At 38.1% G+C, this 20877-nt stretch overlaps 1 protein-coding gene across 6 annotated transcripts in view; it reads left to right on the top strand.

The window, feature by feature from the left end:
* ZNF438 (zinc finger protein 438) overlaps nucleotides 1-20877 on the top strand; it is a 100114-nt gene that overhangs the window by 25209 nt on the left and 54028 nt on the right. Inside the window, exon 5 of one of the 6 annotated variants that reach the window (XR_012638325.1) lies at nucleotides 254-1460. The exons of the other annotated variants lie outside the window; for them this stretch is intronic. The gene's annotated coding sequence lies outside the window, so the exon portion shown is untranslated. Of the gene's footprint in view, nucleotides 1-253; nucleotides 1461-20877 lie in introns of those variants that run through there. 6 annotated transcript variants of the gene reach the window in all.

The raw sequence follows: 20877 nt of genomic DNA, 5'->3' as shown, positions 1-20877 counted from the left end.
AGGCAAGTTTAGATGTGAGTTCAACATATATACAAAATGGGGTGCATAACTGGATGTGCATATCCCAATCTGTCACTGATTGTACAGAACATTAGTAAAATCACTTGAAACAGCAAAACAGTCACTAAACTGTAATTTTAACTCTTTCGGGGCAAGATGGTTTTTATGTTTGGGATTAATCACCAGGGCAATCTATCATTACAGCAGACAGGCTTGAGCCAACAATTTATACATTTTTCCCTTTGGTCTGCAGGTAGCGGATAAAGGTTTCTGCACGCTCTGCAATATCTACTTTATCATCACATTGTAAATGGCAAATTATTGGCAAAGATAGTGATGGTCATAAAGCAAATCAACTATGTTAATTATTTAGTCACAGTTCCTTGGTGTGGTTGTGAAAAACAAGATTGCCTATTGTTTGTTCAGGGGAGAAGAGTACTTGCATTTTCCTTTGTTGACTGGGGAAAAGTTAATGCTAGAAAGCTGGGGATTTTTTAAATCAATTTAAAAGTCAGAGATCTTGTGGGGAAACTTTGAAATTCTCACATTCCTAAGTGATCATTTCCCTTGCCTGTCCTCTCGGAATACATTGTGTGGTAACATAATAACTGTAAAAATGTTATTTCTTTGCATATATCTCATTAATAACTTGTAATAATGATATTCCATTTATATTGACACGGTATAATAATCTAAAATGTAGTACAAATACAGTGATAGTTTCTACTCATCTGTGTATTAAGATGCTAAAAGATCACTTTTCTGAGACCCTGTTTGAACTGTTGTCAATTGTAATTGGCTGTGTTCCTGTAAAATATTCGAAATGTACCTAATTTTCCACTTAATAACATGAAGGCACAGATACTCATACATAATTCGAAGGCTGATCTTGATCCCTATAAATAAGCGCTGGGTAAAACTTCTATAAATGTTAAGATTTGTAGCATACGAGATATAGCTGAAAGTTGTCAGCCATGCTTCAATGAAGCATTAAAGCTCATTCCATTCAAAGAAATGGAACAAAGTATTTATAGTAGTCATCTCATTTTTATTTTTTGTATTTTCTTGTATCTGTGATTCTTTCACGCTGTGCAGCATTTGAGTGTATAATCATCTGCTTCTATTTTTGTTCAAAGTTAATAGGGGAGAAGAAGGAAAAGAGCTCAGCATTGAGTGTTTTGCATATGAATGGAGTAAAGTTTAGGATAAGAATCAAGCAAAGAATAAGGCCACATCTTCAGGCAGCATGCTATGTCAGCAGCATTAGTCTTTTGTGTAATATGTAATTGCATATGTTTTAAATATATTTTATTTGCCACATAGCCTGCGCTTGCTTGTTTAGAATTATTATGTATTGTGGTTGTTACGGTTTATTATGCCGAGAACTGTTTCACATGTATGATTGAGTATGATGGTTTTCAAGGCTGTTCGGTGCTCCACCCACGTAGCATCAAATCTTATGTTTTTAAAAATCCTTTGGCAGTTATTGGTCAAAAATATTGATGTTCATGTGTAGTGAACTGTGTTTATGAATAAAAATCGTTAAAATTTTTTTTGGGGGTACCCAAAAGCTTAATTCCATTTTATGGATTAATGCAGAACAAAATCTTTGTGTGTTTTTTTTTTTTTTAAATGAAGCCATGCTTGAGTTACAGAAATGCAAAAGGGCTCGAAACATTAATATGTTTCTAACTTAAAACAGTTCAGCAGATTTTTTTGGAGGAAAGAATGAGATTTGCTTCAAATTCAAGAAGTACGATTCCAATTTTGAGTATGAAGCAAATTTTTACAAGAACCTTATAAATCTATTAAATTTGGAAATGGGGTACTTCATTGGAAAAGATGGCATATCTAACTGTATTAGGACTGAGATTAGCGGGTTGAAGATTGCACGTTCTTCATTAAGGAGTGGATTCAATTTTTAAAAAATCGTCGTCTTTGCCACCTAAGTCCCTACAAGGCCACAAATGTGCTGGAAAATGAAGCTTTCTGGTAAAGCTTTGTATGGCCTCCAGAATTTGGAAGCCAGAAAGATTTTATGCACAGCATGCGTGAATCCAGCCGTAAGAAATGGTGACATTCACATGTAATAGATTATCTCTGATACAGTTAAATTATCCTGGAAATATTTCTTGTTTTATAGCCAGGCTAGAGTCTGGGATGAAGTCAAAATAAAGCGTGTTCTAGTTATGACTGAGATATTTTAGAGCATTAAATCTCCTTTCATTGGTATGTAATGCTATGCAATCTCATCTTCCCCAAGTAGGCATTTGCAAAAGCTGGGTAGACCAGTTTTATTTTGAGTGCTTCATGTGATGCTCTTGTGCCTCTTTATTAGGCATTGACCATGTGCTTTACACTTACTAAGCACATGGATACATTCCCTACCCCGAGGCATTTGCAATCTTATTGATTGTATGAGAAGAAGTAAATCTGTTGTCTAATACAAGGGTATCTAATGAAGACTGAAAAAAACTGCAATCATTAGAAGAAATTGTTAGTAAATCTAAATCTTTATTGTCATCTTTTGGCATTGTAACATGGCAGTGGCTTTGATTTAACCTACAGACATTCTTTGTTGTATGTTTTCAGTGCTCTGGGATGTATGGGCAGAGGATGAAAATCCTGGTTTGTCCTCTGAAAACAGGAATGGTAAAATTCTTATCTAAAAGTAATCTTTCTGCACAAGAGTAGTGAAAATGGGCAGTTTATCCCACTTTGCAATATTCAGTCAACTGTAGAGAGTTTGCCTCTGATTATGTAGCATTTGTCATTGAGTGGTTGATGGGGTGGAGGAAGAGGAAGAGAGAGAGAGAGCATGCAATATTGCTCTAGGAAAGGGTATGTCTTTAGTACTTCTGGTTTGGAAATAATCTCACTGAAGAGATAAATTTTATTGACCAACTTTTGAAAAGTGGAAAAATGCCATAGTCTAGAAGTCTGCTGCGAACTCACATCACACAATTTATTTACTATGAAATTGCTTAACTGCATATTTTTTCAACCTGTTTCAGGAAACTCTTCATTTCAGAAAACAGAAATAAAATTATCAAAAAACCTCAAACACTGTTTAACTGTGTGTAGAACTGTACAAGGGGCTTTAATTAGAAATAATGGGATGAAATCAAACTAGAGAAAATTTAGCTAAGTAACAAGAAGAGCTTCCTAACGTAATCTCTTAGACTGTGGAGTAGACAGTCATTGCATTTCATTGCATTTCAAACTAGACTGTATAGAGTGCTAGGGAATGTTATTGTTGGCAACTGTCCTGTCGTATCAGAGTAATGAAATGGAATGGACCAGATAACCTAGGTCTTTCCATCTCTGATTTCTGTTATATGAAGAGTAATAAGTTTAGACAATACAAAGCTTTTTCATCTAATGGGAATTATATTTAAAAAATGTGTATTCTTGTATTTATCACTCATTGTTAAAGACCTTTCACTCTAAATATACAATTATTAGATAATAATTTGACATTAAACAGTAGAAAGACCACCCCCCAAGATGTTAAAGCTGTCAGAAAGATAATTATGGTAAAGATTAATAGGTTTTCTTTTCTTTTTCTTTTTTTTCGAAAGGTCAGTATTATTCGATACTGGATGCCCAAACGCACATCCTTGGAGAGAATTTCAGGGGGGAAAAGTTTTTAGGCTTTCTTTGGCAATTTCTCTTACTCTGGTCAGGCATCTCAATTTACATGTCAAGATATCCCATCCTGGCTGGGATGATTTAATTGGGGATTGGTCCTGCTTTGAGCAGGGGGTTGGACTAGATGACCTCCTGAGGTCCCTTCCAACCCTGATATTCTATGATTCTATGATATCTGTTTTTATTCAGTCTTTGGTGGTGGTTATATTTTACAGAGCTGTTGAGTATTGTTTTGTGGGGAAAAGCTTTTAACTTAAAGGCAAACTCCCCTCTTGCAGTACTGATCAGAATGCTGGAAAGTTGCCATTCCAGAAAGGGTTGCTTCATGGATTTATACATTAAAAACAATTGTTTGCCACTGAAATGATCTATAATGATATATGTGTGGAAATTTAGCAGCTTTTAAGTAAAGAAGTATAATTTAAATCCTCTTTTAAAATGATATCTTAAGGTATGCGGGCCCCAAATATGACCTTCCTTTACTTTCTTTTCTGTTTTCAAAGACCATCTAGTTATCTTTCTTTATATAAAACAAAACCCTCCCCAGTTCTTTTCCTAAATATTAAAAAAATCAATATCAGAACTCCAGAACTCATCAACAAACCTTCAATAACAAATCAGTATATGAGAGTCATGGTAGAGGGAATAAAATTGTAAATGAAGCTTTCATTTCAAAGCTTCTAAGGAGTTACCATAAGCAGTGAATACTATTTTTTTTTAAAAAAAGTACTGTTGACTACCTTAGGGATCTTATGGTTAATGCTCTGCACTACCATATGAGAGACCTGGGTTCATCTGTCCTATGAGTCTATAATCCTGAGCTAGCAGAGTAGAAATGACGGACAGGAGGGAGTACTCAACCTCTGAGTTTGTGTCTACGTTAGGGAAATTTAGGAAGAATTGCCAGTAGTGTGCCACTAATTTAGTTGCACTGACAACAACCCTAGTGGCTCCTAGCTTCCAGTGTTTTTTCAATCATGTCAATTAAACCCGTTGAGCCATTGAAAAGGTTGGAGCCTTATGCACAGTAGGGCAGCCACTGGCACAACTAAACTGGTGGTAGCAGTATCAGAGGGAATTTTTTTCTAAAGTTCCTTGATATAGACAAAGGCATGAGAAGAGAAGGGCATATACATAGCTACCCCTTTGATGGATCTAGGAACAATGTTCATGTGTTGTGACTGAAGTCCCATCTAGGCCTTGACTAGTGAAAACTTGTTGCAGAGTAAGGGTTTGTCTATATGGGGAAATTGACTGTAATAACAGTTGCAGAATAAGCTACTTTGGAATAGCACCTCAGGTGGACACTGTTCCAGAATAAAAGTCATTTTATTCCAGAATAATTACTCCATTTTGGAAGTGTGTGAATTATTCTGGAATAAAGTCACTTTTATTCTGGAATAGAGTGTCCTCATGAGGTATTATTCTGGTCAGTTTTCCCATATAGACAAGCCCTAAGAGTGGGATTAGGTTATAACCTTGGGGAAATGGATGCTTAAACCTACAAGCCCTCCATCCAAAAAACAAATTTATGGTCAAGATAATTGGTTCTCTTCTGCCTGTGTTTCAATAAAGTAGTGGAAAATGTAACAGTAAATTGTTTCAACTTTCCATTTTCTCCCAAAATGACTTACATAGTTATTTATGCAGGTCATAATGTCAGCAGTGATCTTTCTGGCCATCTGGGGTGGTGGACCTTGCCTGTACCACATCTGCCTTGTTTGTATGCCTATCCTTTGTACTCTACCATTGTATCTTGTGCTTCTATGGTATGTTTTTTGTTCAGTTTGTTTTACTTGGCAGGTCCACTGAACATGGAATCTGGTAGACTTCAAAGTCATCTCTTCTGTCACTGAATATGAGGCTGGGAAGTGGGAAAATTCCAAGAGACACGGGAGGGGTGAGGAGGAGGAGGGGGCAGAGGAAGGAGGTTTTGACAGAGGAATACATGGGAAAGGCAGGTAGTGAGGGAAAAGTGTAGGCCGCAAGATAGGGATAGAAAAGGGCAAGAAATGTTACAATGCTGGCACCTAGATGCTACCACGATGAGTTCATTATAAATACATGACAAGAGGGTGATGCTGTTCTGGCCTGTAATTGTAGACAAATAGAAAAGAATATTCATTTCGAAGAGACAACAATTAATAACAATTTGAAGAAATAAAAAATAATTTTCTTTGAATATAAATGTATACTTCAAATGAGAATTTTGGCAACACTTTGTACTTCCCTGCAGTCCTTTCTTTCCTGTGCTTACTTATCCTTCAGTGTTAGATTTGGTGCCCTTTTATTGGGGGGAAAAAAACCCAACCCTGTGTGCTTCAGTTATTGGGAGAATCAAGGTTGTAAGCTAATTATTGTACTTTTAAAAAAATTATTTATTTCAAGGGGCACAATCTCTTTGTTTAATATGACACTTAGATGAGACTCTCAATAGATAATTCTAACAGCAAATCCATAAAAAAATCTTTTAATACTTGACTCTCGTATCTCTCATGTTTTATCCCTTAGAGTTTTTTGTTAATCTCTTACAATGTCACCTGCTGGTGGATACAGAGAAATGCATTTTTTTCTGCAGTAGAAAGCTTTAAAAAAATCACTTAGTAGCAACTTGCTTGATTAGAATTGTTCTCAGTTGTGTACTTCTAACTTCTGAAAGTACAGAAAATCCAGCATCAAATTCATAAAGGGGATCTGACAGTCAGGGTCCTCACACCCCAAGGGGAGAACAGAGGGTGGTATGAACCACAAAGAGTAAACAATTGAAACAACTGGTTGTATGTGATGTTATTCTGTATAAAAATACGTCAGGTAAGATCTTTTATGAAAGCTTGTAACGTTCTGAACTTGATGGTCATAAGATATGTATTCAGATAGTGTTATGAATGTCTGTATAAAGAATACAATATTGCTTCTCCCAGCCACGCCTCCACTCAGCTGCTGCTGAACGGCCAGAATTGCAGTACCTTCCTTGGCTGATAGGGCGGCTCTTGCCAAGTCCTTCAACAAAGTACAGGAATGGAGTCCCTGCCCACTACCACTCTGATTGTTCTCAGGGGAATAATGAAGGGTATCTATGGTCTTAACACCCTCTACCCCCAAAACATTGGCACTGGAGGACTTCATTCAGCCACAGTTAGACTATTCAGATTTCCTTGTGATTCCAGGAAATTGAAGCTTTTCTCATCTGAAGTCAATACATAAGGCAGCTTGAACCCATTCTTATGAGCTACATGATTTGTTTTGTAGTTTGGGAGATACATTTTTATAGAATAGATAAATGAGAGTTAGCATTTTTGTTTGGGTAATTTACTATTTAATTTGGAATGAAAATGTCCCTGATTGAATAAGAACAAGATGTTTAACCACCTTCTAGGGCAGAGACTGTTCGGTCAGCATAAAATGAAAAACTTCTAAAAATACTACTGACCTCTCAGTCCCTTCTGAGATGGTGTTTGAAAGGTTGTCATGTTTCTTCTGGACTCTTAATGGTACAACGTATATATGGTAACAAGAAAGATCAAAGATTCTGTTCTGTTCTTGGAAGTGCACTTTTATCACATCATTATGAATTTATAGTCTAGTAATATATAATGTTTTTTCCATTCCTGCATTTTGCAGTTGGTTTGTATAGTGTCATAGGTTGGCAGCAGAAGAATTCAGTTTTTCATGATTTTTTTGGCATGAAAGGGTTACTGTTCACATTTCCTGTGTAATTCCTTCTGATCTTGCTGGGCTGCAATTACTTTCTTGATGATAAACATTCCCAGGCTCCTATAACCTTCTAGCCTGCTTGCACTGGCCAAGTTTGTCCCAGGTGATCATGTGGGCGAACCTCCTGTTTTTAAGGATAAAAATCTCTCCTCCTTCCTGTGTAAGATAGGCTAAATGCTCATTCCTTTGCTGTGCAATCCCAGAAGAAAACCCTTTTAAAAGTAATAATAAGGTAGCACATTAGTCTTTTAAAGTCAGATTTTGCAGCCAAGTAGTTGACAAATCAATGGGGGGAGGAAGGGGGGTTCGAATTTTTTGAATCCTGTTTGATTGATTTCTGGTTCACATTAGAGATTATCTTTTCTTCTTAAACAAGTTTGGAAAATAGGTTGTGATACCAAAAGAAGGCAGATTTTAACTGTGGCATTTCATTTTTGCCCTAATTTGTCTACTCATTTTAAGCTGCCTAGAATATAAAAGTGTTTAGTTGAAACTGGGATTTTCATTTCTTTTGTATTCTTTGCAGAAACTGCATAGTTTTCAGAAAAAGGGGGGATATTACTTACTTCTACCTTTCTTCACGTAGTTCAGCTAGTCTACACTACCCCTAAGTTTTCATGTTATACATTATGAGCTGTAAGCATTCAATCATTTTTTCTTTTTAATTTTTTTAAATGGGTGTAGTACTGGTGAAGAATGCTAGATTCAGAGCCTTGAAGACCGAAGTCTTCTGTTTGTCCACAGAACTGCTGCAGAAAGGTCAGTGGTATTACAAGCTTCCCTAGACTCTCACAACTGCTCGGCAACCCTGATTTAGAGGGACTTGCCTGTAGGGGTGAGAATGGAGTTTGCTCTCCATGCCCTTCATTCAGTTTGGCAGGCTGCCAATAAGGGCATGAAGAGTGGTGGTGTTTTCTTGTGATGTGAACACTTGTTCACTGAGAACTGTGAATTCAGACGACCAGCTCATTATTTTTATGTCACTTAATAGCTGTCAGACAGTAGCAACTTTGTCTTTGGGGATCATGTGTGAATCAGTAAACTAAGAAATAAAGAAGCCCACTTTATTAGTAGCATTTTTTCACAGTAAGTTGTTTACTTCCCCTTTTTATATCCTGAGTTATAGATAGATGTTCACTGGTTTAAATATCAGTAAAGTTATATACTAGATGCTTCAGTGCACCTTGGATTGAATGAGTTGTGCCAAATTCTCATTCCTTATTCATATGAGTAATCCAACTACTGCCCAGTTATGGACACAACTGTCATCACAGCTTTTTAGTCTCATGTTTATCTGTTCATGTTTTGTACATCTATAGCTTGTTATCCATTTAATTGACTGCTGCTGTTTTTGTTTTTACGTAATTCATATTCATAGATTTGAAGACCAGAGGGGACCATTGTGATCATCTGTTCTGACCTCTTGTATAACACAGGCCATAGAACGTATCTTTTAGAGAAACATCCAATCTTGATTTAAAAATTGTCTCCAGTGCAAAAAGGCAAACACACAGTGGAGAACCTGGTGGTGTTTTCTGGAAAAACAGTTGCACAAAAAGTAGAAGTAAACTCAAAGCAGCTACCTTTGTATTGTGACTAAAAGTAGCTTCTTTGAGTAGAAGGTGTGTTGGGTAGGGAAGGGTTGAGGTGATGGTCTGCTCTGCTGATCCTTTTGTTGGTTTAAGTTAAAGCAGCCTCTAACAGCCCTAGGCTTCTCTAACTCATGCAGATCCAGGGAGTTCCAGGGAAGAATTGAGCCCATCATCTTCAGTATTCATTGCAGGAAGCAAGTTTAATTTATTTGAAATCATTTAACAACTATTCTCAAGTTAAAAAAATAATTTGTGTTGTGTTTTTTCAAGCTTTTACACAAATATAATTAATTGAGTTTCGTGCACAAAGGGTACAAGCCCTCCACTTAAGCAGACATGTAAATTACCGTTATGACAATGTGCATAAACATACCTAAAATAAAACAGCAACAGTGATTAAGTCATTTCACTTATCTAAGGCAAGGGTGTCTCACTTACATTTTTATTGCTCTTTTGAAACTAACATTTAAACAGTTTTACACATATACATCAGGTGTAATAGCACTTTTTGCTTGTAGGTACTTTCAAGTTCAGTGAAACCCACAAAAATTTAAGTACATTCAGGTAGCATCTTCTGATTAGATTTTTAGAAGGCCGTTTTTATGTTACTTTGATTTTTCTGAGAGACTTAATCATTTTTACCATGGAAATTAGTTACTATCCTAATATTGATTATTACTGCTCTTTTTATTGTCAGGACTCAAAAAAGGAGAGGATATAACAGTTTTGCATCATACTTACTCCATTTTCTCTGGTTTGGGGGGAAACTATACTGTCAATGGTCTGGTGCTGTCAAAATTATGGAACTTGTGTTGGAAATCATTGCTGATGGACACCCCAAGTGTTACAAGAGACATCTTGTCATGCTTTTTTGAGTTATAATACTAAACAAATTCTTCACAACAGTGTTTGATATTAGACGTGTGGCTACAGTTTTAACCAACATGAAAAATATTTCAACATGGCACCTTTCAGGATATGCAAGTGATTTCTTTCGCATTTCATTCTAACACTTCACATCCATACCCGTATCAGTTTTAACATACAATTTTAATTTGTTCCATTCACTTTCTTTTAAGGAAGTGCCTGAACTTTGACCAAATCTAGAGAGTTGTTCTTACCTGTGACAAAACAGATAGGAAGAAAAAATACTCAAGCATCACTGATGGAATTGCAGACTGATGCACACAAAACTGAGAGTCTGTTTATAGCCTTGGAATATTTTTGACTCCTAAATCAGGGGTCTCCAACCTTTTTATGCACATGATCACTTTTTGAACTTAAGGTCAACCCAGGATCTACCTCGCCCCTTCCCCGAGGCCCCACCCTGCTCACTCCATTCACCCCTTCCTCTGCTCACTCTCCCCCACCCTCACTCACTTTCATCGGGCTGGGGCAGGGGTTTGGGGTGCAGGCTCTGGGCTGGGACCAAGGGGTTCGGAGTGTGGGAGGGGGCTCCGGGCTGAGCCTGGTGCAGTAGTGAGGTGTCCTGCACTGGGAGGGAGTTTGGGTGCAGGTGTCGTGGTCACACTGCATCTAATCTCATAGAATCCACTGGATATTTCATGAGTTTTACTTTTTATTAGTGTCATTTGTGGTTTATAGATCCTAAATCCTTCAGGGATTGTCACAAATCACTGTAACATTCTCAATGGTGGGGTGTGCATTGGCTGAGCCTGGGGCAGGGGGTTGGGGTGCAGGAGTGTGGGGTGCAAGCTCTGAGAGGGAGTATGGGTGCAGGAGGGGGATTCAGGCTGATGCAGTGTCGAGGTGCAGGAGAGGGTGAGAGGTGCACGCTCTGGAAGGGAGTTTGGTGCAGGAGGGGGCTCTGGGCTGGTGCAGGGGATTGGGATGCAGGAGGGGGTGAAGGGTGTGGGCTCTGGGTGGGAGTTTGGGTGCAGGGGGGGCTCTGGTTGGGGTAGGGGTTTGGGATATGGGACAGGGTGCAGGGTCTGAGAGGGAGCTTTGGGTTGGGGTGCAGGAGGGGGTGTGAGGTGCAGGCTCCAGCCAGGAGGTGCTTACCTCAGGCGGTTCCCGGTCAGCGGGGCTCAGGCAGGCTGCCTGCCGTAGCCCCACTCCGCTCCCGGAAGCAGCTGGCTGCTGGCATGTCTCTGCATGCAGCCCCTGGGGCGGGGGAGACAGTGGGTTGCCATGCACTGCCGGTGCCTGAAAGTGCTGCCCCCGCAGCTCCCATTGGCCAATGGAGCAGCATAGGGCCACGGCAGGCGTACAGCAGGACTCGGGGGCTGCCTTGCTGGACTTTTAGCAGTCCAGAGATCAAGATCGACTGGCTGAGGCTCCAGGATTGATCAGTCAATTACAATCGACAGGTTGGTGACCACCGTCCTAGTCGATGATGGCAAATGATGGAAAGCCAAATAATGGTGGCAAAAATGCCCAGTTCCATCACAGGAGCCCAGACATTTGCTTCTATCAGACTCAGACTTGACTGTGATGATTCACGTGTACACGAATGGCTGTCTTTTGGCTTCTGGGTGGAGTTTATTGTGTTGGCTTTATAAATCAAAACCTATGGCCTGGGACCTTCATATTTGAGATACCATTGCACTCATTTCTGTAGTGCTGCATTTGAGGTTAATGGGCAGTGTTGAGTAGGATCCCCTTGACTGTAAAAAAGAAGATAGAGTGGTTTCCTCATATTGTCTCAGAGCTACGGAGGTACATTTTTTTCCATTAGTATTAAAGGGTGTAAAGAAGGTTGCCCTTCTTCTTCCACTTTCACCCCATGCAGTGAAAATGTAGCCTTTCTGCTGTACTTAAGACACTCCGTACCAGTGGAGGGAGGCAGGTCTTTGCCCTTTATCCGTAAATAATTTAATCTTGTGCATGAGTTACTTTTTCTTTCACATTTCAGACTGCAGTCTTTTATTTTACAATGTGAAGCTAAAAGAAAGGCTGTGCCATCAGTGTCATAGGTCTGCCATTGATCCTCAAGATGTTGACAGCTCCATTTTTTCTGTTTCTGAACAGTTTATGTGAAGTTTGCACACTCTAGCAGACGTTTCCAACCTCACGAATTCTGCTTGCTGCTTCACTGGATTTTAATGAAGCAAAAATGTTGAACAAGGTACTAGGTGGGCAGTGTCTTGTCTCTTTTAAAAACTAGTCTGTAAACACCCTTGCTCTCCATTACCTCATCAATATATCCAATTTTGTTTATTAACGTTCACAGCAGTTTAACTGTAAAGACCTCAGGTAACTCTTATTTCTAACTAGACTCCAAACACTGACAGCAAGAAAATAACAAAATGATTCTAATATATCTGTAACATCATCTCATGCAGAATCAGGAATTTCATACTCGTTTCCTTCATATTCATTTCTCAAGGGAATCACTCAGTGATCACTATTGAGTTTTTGCTACTAGAATTCAGATTCTCTAATTGAAGAAGAGGGCATGCCAACTTCAGTAATGGTCAGATTAATAATGTATATTATTAGTTCAGTTTCAGAAACTGCAGAAAAAATGCCAGTGTAGTGATTAAAATAGCTCCTTCACAGTCTTAGTTTTCTATTGTCCAGCTGAGAAATTTCTGTGTACTGAGACTTGGTATGTTATTGGGAATCAACGATTTCAGATGGACTTAGCTGTTGCTAAATTATTGCTGCCAGCAATAATTAGAGGATTTGCCTTTAAAAAAAAAAGAAAAAGTTAGAGGCTAAATAGAACCGTAAGCACAGTGTTAGTTTTGAGTGTCCAGGCATTCTTCTGTGCCAAAGAAAAATAAATCTTGTGCTCTTTTTGACATTTGAGAAGACAAAATACTTTCAGAAATTTTACAGTTATCTGGTTTTTTATTTTGCCTGTTTAATTTGTATGGTTTTTTTAATTGTGTGTGTGTGTTTACAAAATACAAATCTCTACAAATACTTGCTGCCTGGAGTGTTTTACTTATAAAAGTATTTTGCTAGGTGAAAGGAGTGCAGGAAGTAATGGTAAACTGACAGGGCTATCTAGGAAAAACTCAGATCCTTTATAAACTGTCTTCTGAGAAATCCTTAGAATGAAACTCATTTTTTCTCATTAAAAATATATTTAGTTTGTCCAACCCCTGAATTTTTTCTTGGCTTTTATTAATATCTCTTCCTAATTTCTCCTCAATCACTTATTACTTTCCTTTTTCCATATTGTATAGTTCTTGAGCTTTAGTACTAGTTTGTCTTTTTAGAGAGCCTCCTCTAAAATACTTTTAAAGAGTTTATTGTTTCATGATTTATATGCTATGAAATCCATATGGTACATATTTATGGCTGCTTTCTGGAGGGAGAGTTTCATTTTTGATGTCTAGTGTGGTATTGAATAAGTCTTGTGCTTTCTATAGAATATTTTAAATTTAAAATAAAAGGATTAAATTTGTAAATGTTGTTCCTCAACTACTTACAAAATTGATCTGTACAAAAGTTTGAATTACAGAAGCGATTATAAAGAAGTTCAACCATTTAACCTTATAAATGAATTTGGTCTTTCTTCTGTAGGTTTTCAGATACTTTTGACTTAGTGTAATATTTGTTGAAGAAAGCAGTTCATTTTGAAATCCTTATAAACAATACATTTATTTGACACAAAGTAGTCAAAATATAGAAACCTATTTTTGGGAGGTTTTACCTATTCAGCCTCTATAAAGACAATTGTCATTCATGCAACTAAGCATTTGCCAAGAGGAAAACCAACATTAACTTAAGGACAGTGGAATTGAGAGTGGATGTTTGTCATCAGCACTGAAGCAGGTTAACCTTAAATAGAAATATGCAAGATTCTAGCATGATTGCCGACATTTACATGGTATGTATCAAGAGGCTTCCATAAAGTAAGCAAATTTATACAGGTAAAAAATATCCACAAGAGAGAGGTGATAAATGTCTTTGGCACTTATGAGCCACTGTGGCCCCATTCCTCCTCCCCCCTCAAAAAACCCCAAGAAGGGATGGGAGATGAACTTTGGCACATAAAACAGGACTAAATCTTATTTTCCCTTGCACAAGATGATAGCAAAGATTGGTAGCAAGCCAGCCATCAGTATCCATGTAGATCCCAAAAACTGGGATCAACTTTACAAAATATATCTTGAATTGTTTTTTTAATATATTATTGAAAGGTGCAATGAAGTTTTCATACAAGAAAATGTGCTTCAAAGGAAACATTTGTCTTTTTTTTTAGTGAAGACTTTCAATAGTATTCCGTTTCATTTCAGGACTTTTTTCTAGATCTAAACTGTTTGTAGTGTGCTAGTGCAATCATCTTCTCAAACTGGAAATTGTACTTCCTGCTTGAAGTGTAGACATACCCTTAGCAGGTACTGAAAATTCAGAAGAACGGGACCTAGAATGCGTATGGATCAATGTGCTAACTGATAAATCACAAGACAGATAAATGTCCACATGACATAATGGAAGAGGATGAGCAGCTATTTAAATTTGTAGCAGCTATTTGTAATGTATAGGATGAAAAAACATGTTATGTGGGATTTCAGTATGGGAAACACATGCTAGAGGTCTCATGCTGCCACTGGTGAAACGTCCTTAGAATTTCTAAAAATCACACATAACTTTCTAATACAAAAACATTGCACTCAACTTGGGGTAATTCTGCATTAGACTTTATTCTGATGGATAAAGCTTAATTGATCACTGAACTAAAAACTGATGGTTCCATTTGTGCAAGTGATCATTGTATTAGTTGTATGTTCAGCGTTTGCTATCAGCTGAAATATAGCCAGAGCATGAGAACTTAAACACTCTGAAGATTACGCAGAACTTCCCTCCTGGCTACATTTCCAACAATGCCTGAAATCATGAAAACCACTGTGTACCACAAGTGACCACCTCATGTCTCTGGATCTGGCCAGGGAATGGCAAAGTGTCTGGACTTCATCTACCCATTGAAACAAGCACATTATTACTAACCCAAGAAGCTACCCTCCTGGTTTCAACCTGCCACACAGATTTTGGACTGCATTGAATCACATCTGAACAAACCATGAACAATGTGGCTACTTGAGCCAAAAGTGGAAAATCAAAGAACTCCCCTTTGTGTGACTTCTGTGAGAGCAGTCAGATCATTGAACACATAATGCTGTGCCCCAAATTTAGATTCAAAGGTGAATTGGAAATGTCCAGTGTCACAAGGGAGGCCTTGGAAATGTCTTATGGACCTACAACTGTATGTATAGAATGTTACTCTTCAAATGCGCAAGAGAGATTAGATACCCAACAAAATATGCTCTTTGAGTTATGAAAGAAGCCTTCTTTGGTTAAAAAAACATTCTGGTTAAAAGGTGTGGTGAAAGGTACCAATCCAAAATAAAATAATTTTGAAAAATAGAAAAACTGGAGAAGCTGATAGCCATACATACCAAGCAGTTAGAAAATAATCGGTAAGGGAAGCTAAAGGTGTCAATAAAAATCTATGATCCTTAGAATTAAGGACAACAAGGACTGTGTGTGGGTATCAAACAAAATCCTGTCTGTTATAGGTCCGATATTAGACAAGGATGGTATAATTATCAATCATGATACAGAAAAGGCATAAGTAGTCAATAAATATTTCTGTTTTGATTCAGAAAGAGGTAGGATGGTGTATTATATTTTACAGTGATGATGAAATAATTTCAATCCCATCAGTAATGAGGAAGGTTGTTAGACAGCAGCTATTAAACATTTTTAAATCTGCAGTAGTGGCAACCATGGGTAGTAAGACAATTGGCCAAGGAGTTCTCTGAATCATTAATGTTGATTTTAAACAGATCATGGAAGTCTGGGAAAGGGCCAGAGGACTGTAAAAAAAGCGAATGTGCCAATATTCAAAAAGTCTAAAAGGGGTGACTCAGGTAACTGTAGGCCAATTAGTCTGTCATTGATCTGCAGGAAAATCATGGAAAGGTTGATATGAGATGCAGTCAGTAAAGACATAAAGAGTGGCAGCATAATTGATGCCAGTCAACGTGGTTTTATGGAAAATAGGTTTTATCAAAGAACGTATCTTTTTTGTTGCAATGAAGTTTGGTTGATAAAGGTAACTCGGTAGACATAATAAACTTATGTAAGGCATTTTTACTTATGCACACTTATGATTAAAAAAAATAGCACTATACAAAATCAATGCAGCCCATATCAAATATATTAAAAACTGGTCATAAGAAGCAATTGTAGATGGGAAATTGTCATCCAATGGAGATATATCTAGTGGGGTCCCGTAGGCATCTGTTTTTGTCCCAGTGTTAGTCAATATTTTCATCAAAGATGTGAAGGAAATATGAACTTCATGCTGGTAAAACTTGTAGATGACAAAAAAATTGTGGAGTGACTGAAAAATGATGGGAACAAGTCAGTTATACAGATTGACATGAATTGCTTGGTAAGGTGTCTTATTTGAACAATATGCATTTTAATACACCCAAATGCAAGATAATTAATGTAGGAACAAAGAATGTAGATCTCATTTATAAGATGGAAAATTGTATCCTGGAAGTTGGTGACTCTGAAAAGGATTTAAGGGCCATGGTAGATAACCAATTGAACATCAGCTCATGCTATAGCTAAGATAATGTATACAATCCCTGGATATATAAGCAGGGAAATATAAAGTATTATTATTATGTAGTATTATTTAAATTACTGTATTGCGTAGGAATCCTAGTCATATCCCTGGACCCTGTCCAGTTTTGGTCCACCCATTACAGAAGGGATGTGGACAAATTGGAGAGAGTCCAGCGGAAGGCAATGGAAATGATTAGGGGGCTGGGGCATGTGACTTACGAGGAGAGGCTGAGGTAACTGGGGTTATTTAGTCTGCAGAAGAGAAGAGTGAGGGGGGATTTGATAGCAGCCTTCAGCTACCTGAAGTGGGGTTCTAAAGAGGATGGAGCTAGGCTGTTCTCAGTGCTGGCAGATGACAGAACAAGAAGCGATGGTCTCAAGTTGCAGTGGGGGAGATCTAGGTTGGATATTAGGAAACACTATTTCACTAGGAGGGTGGGGAAGCACTGGAATGGGTTACCTAGGGAGGTGGTGGAATTTCCATCCTTAGAGGTTTTTAAGGCCCGGCTTGACAAAGCCCTCTCTGGGATGATTTAGTTGGTGTTGGTCCTGCTTTGAGGATCTCCTGAGGTTTCTTCCAACCCTAATACTCTATGATTCTATTATGTTAGGTGTTATACAAACAGAATAAAAAGATGTTTTCTGCCTCAATGGCTTATCATCTAAGTATAAAATGAGACAGTAGATAGGTACAGACAGTCTAGGTAAAGAGTATAAGGAAACAATGAGAATATTGGTCAGCATGGTTAGCAATGGCCTCCACATACCACGGTCTAGCCGTTGTCAAGTTTTTTTTATAGACATTGTGGAAAAGAAGTGTTTTAAGGAGTGTTTTGAAGTAAAATGAAATATCTTTGCAGAGGTTTATGGGAAACTCCTCCCAAGAATGAGGGGCAGCATGGGAGGAAGTGTGAAGATGCTCATTTGAAAAATTATTAAGTGGGTAGTGAGGTAGGAGTTGATATCTTGATAGTAAATGAGAGATGGTGGGTAGGATGGGGATTGGCCATAAATGGCTTTGCAAGTGAAGGCAAGTTGCTTATATTTGATGTGATAGAGAAGGGGAAGCCAGTAGAGGGTTTGCAAAGAGAGGGCTGACAAGGTCAAAGTGATGGGCTAGGAAAATTATCTTTGCAGGATTTTGAATGGATATAAGTGGAGCAAGATTGCATTTGTCAAGGGCGGAGAAAAGGATGTTGCTATAATTGAAAGGTGAGATGGTGAGAGCCTGGATACAAGTTTTAGCTGTGTGAATGGATGGGAAAGGCTGGGTCTTACAGATGTTGTACTGAAAGAATTAGCAAGATTTAAACATACCTGGATGTGAGAACCTCGAGAAGGTCCGAGTTGAAGATGACACCAGGCTGAATGACAGGCAGGATGGTTGTATCAACAGTGATCAAGAAAGGAGGTGGCAGGAACGGCATGGAGGGAAAGACTGAGCTCTGTTTAGGCACGTTGAGCTTGCGCTGATGGCTAGACATCCATGAGTCTGGAATAGAGAGATGGATCTGTGAGTCCTCAGAATAGAGAGGGTAGTTAAATTTGTTTGTGGATGAGATTACCGAGAGGGAGGTGATATTGCCTCTGTGTACAGCATCACCATTACTAAAATACTGTGTACAAGTCCAGAGTTTGCACTTCAAAAAGAATGGTGACAGGATCTTGGAAGGTGTTCAGAGAAGAGCTACAAAAATGATCTGTAATCTGGAAAACATGCCATATGGTGAGAGATTTAAGAAACTCCATCTGTTTAATTTATCCAAGACAAAATTAAGGTGTGAATTTTTTTTCAGTCTGTAAATACCTACATGGGGAAGAGATTTCTGATGCTAGATGGTACTTTAATGTGGCAGAAAAAAAGCATGAGATCTAATAGGTGGATAATTTTAGGCAGAATTTTTTAACAGTGAGGTTAATTACCCATTGGAATAATTTAGCAAAGAATGTGGTGGATTTTCCATTATTTGAAGTTTTTACGTCAAGACTGGATCTCTTTCTAAAGGTTATTCTAAAGGTTAAACAAGTTATGGGCTTGATGCAGAAATTATTGGATGAGGTTCTTTGACATATGTTATGCAGGAAGTTAGATTAAAATGATCATGATGGCCCCTTCTGGCCTTAAAATCTGACTCCAAAACTGAAATGGAAGATTATATATTTGATGATATATGATATAAAAGATTATATATATGATGAGCCCAAAAGCCATCATTCAAACCACCCCACCAAACAGAGAGAATCAAGTCCCAATTAATCAAAAGAATAGAAAAGAAATAGGTGTTTACAAATATTAAAATAAAAAGCAAAAACAAAAGAGTGCTTAAAAATGGTGGCAGTGAAACTTAACATGCACTTTACAACATGCTCTAAAAGCAGCCAAGAAGGGACAATCCTATGGATGTCCTTTAGGAGGCGGTTTCACATCCAAGGACTGTCTAAGTTCTGATTTGCCATGTTGCAATCTTGAATTTTTTATTCCCTCCACAGGGGGGAAAAAAAGATAATTTATTAAACCTTCCAGAAAACATGAACTAATTCTTTTCCAGCAATGTGGACATATATGTTTGATCTGTGGTGGTAGATGGTATCTTCTCTAGATTTTTAAATGTTCCACTGACTTCTTTGTTTTGTCTTCTTTTCTTTATAGCTCGTAGAGAGCATGGAATCTTACTAAGAAGCTGAAAAATATGTGTATATGCTTTAAAAATGTGTTGAAGCACCTCAGGCTTTGTGAGGCATATTTTAAAAATCTAACAGAATGAAAATAAATAAACCAGGAATAGCCTCTTCTGTTGACATCAACGAGTTTCTATTTAGTCTGATGTTTTGAAGACCAAACTAACCGGGTGGTGATAGGATCTTGTAAGAAGAGAATAGCCAACTTATAAAATGATCAATCTCAGACTGTTCTGCAATAATTAGATTCTTCGTTTGAGTGCCCTGTGAGAGAGTTGAAACACGTGGTGGGAGAAGAAACCAATCTAGAGGAGTATTGATTCATCTATATGCTATATTCCATAGAACTATAGTGTAAAGGACAGGACCATATCAGGGATTCTAAGAGGGACTGTTATCTATGAATTATTTGACAGCTGCTGTATTGTTTTTGGAGGAAATTACTGCTTTGAGAATTGAATCAAATCCAAATAAACTCAAAGGTGCTGTTTTTCTTTCTGAATCTTCATTTCCTAATATTTGATGCCATTAGTTACTTTTAGGATGAACTGAGATTATGAAGATTATACTGGACATCTGTCCACATTAATAGTGCTTTTAAAACTGGGTCTTCTCTGAAAGCAAATAGACACCATAATAATCTCATACATTTCTGCAAATCTTTAAATCTTGAAGGATCACGGTATAATTTTACAAATTAAACTAAATATATGAGCTATTTACTATCTCATGTGAAATGTGGTAACAATTTATGACAGTGAAGCATATTATATCTAACTGAAACTACAGGGGGAATTTATGAAGTGTGAACATAATTGCTAAAGTTTTAATTTGGCCAAAATGGAGGGTCTAATACCATTATTGGCAGTAATGGGAAGTAGAGTTACCTAGGAGACTTAATCACTGGAAGTGGCACTTTGGTTTTATCTATCAGCTGATCGTGGTGAGGGTGGTCTAGTGTAGTGGTCAGAACAGGCGTCAGTCTTAGTGGTTGGAGCTGGCGTCATGAGCCAAGGGCTAGTGTCAGTAGTTGGAAGCTGGAGCCAAAGATCAAGCTGGAGGTCAGAAGCTAGATACCAGAGCCAGCAGTCAAGCCAGAGTCAGTAGTCAGAAGCTGGAGCCAATGTTTAAATTGGAGATCAGGAACTGGAATGAGCAGAGTAGCAGGCAAGAAAGAGGCAAGTCTGGGTGAAAGGCAGGAGTTAGCTGGAGTAAAGTAACACAGAAGCAGGAAAAACAGTGGGCATGAGCATTGAGCAGCTGGCGAGCTGCTGGTCCCTCCAGCGAACCATGTAGCTTGGCCAGTCAGGTAGCCTGCAGCAGACCAGCTGTACTGATGAGGCTGCGTGGAGATTAGCTGTGCTGCAGGCCCTGATTCCTGACATTATCTGTCTGAAAGATGGAATTTGTAACTAGCAAGTTGTCTCCTAACACAGTTCTCAGGATTTGGAGGTAAAGGTCCCGTTTATGAAATCATGAACACCTAGCATTTTCAGCACCTTGGACATCCTTTGTTATTTTTTATCAAAGTACTAATTTGGTCCAGTTGTGTTCAGCTTGAGATCTTACTGAATGAATTAGCAAGATACATATTCTTTAACGAATCGAAAGAAAAGTTGGAGGCCTGCAGAGCAAGAAAAATGTTTCCTGGCATAACTTTGTCTGAGCATCACAGCTGGTCCTG

Source organism: Natator depressus, chromosome 2, assembly GCF_965152275.1.
Source record: "Natator depressus isolate rNatDep1 chromosome 2, rNatDep2.hap1, whole genome shotgun sequence".
In the NCBI taxonomy this organism is placed as follows: Eukaryota; Metazoa; Chordata; order Testudines; family Cheloniidae; genus Natator; species Natator depressus.
The sequence above is the reverse complement of the archived record's forward strand: the minus strand, read 5'-3'. Positions and strand labels throughout refer to the sequence as shown.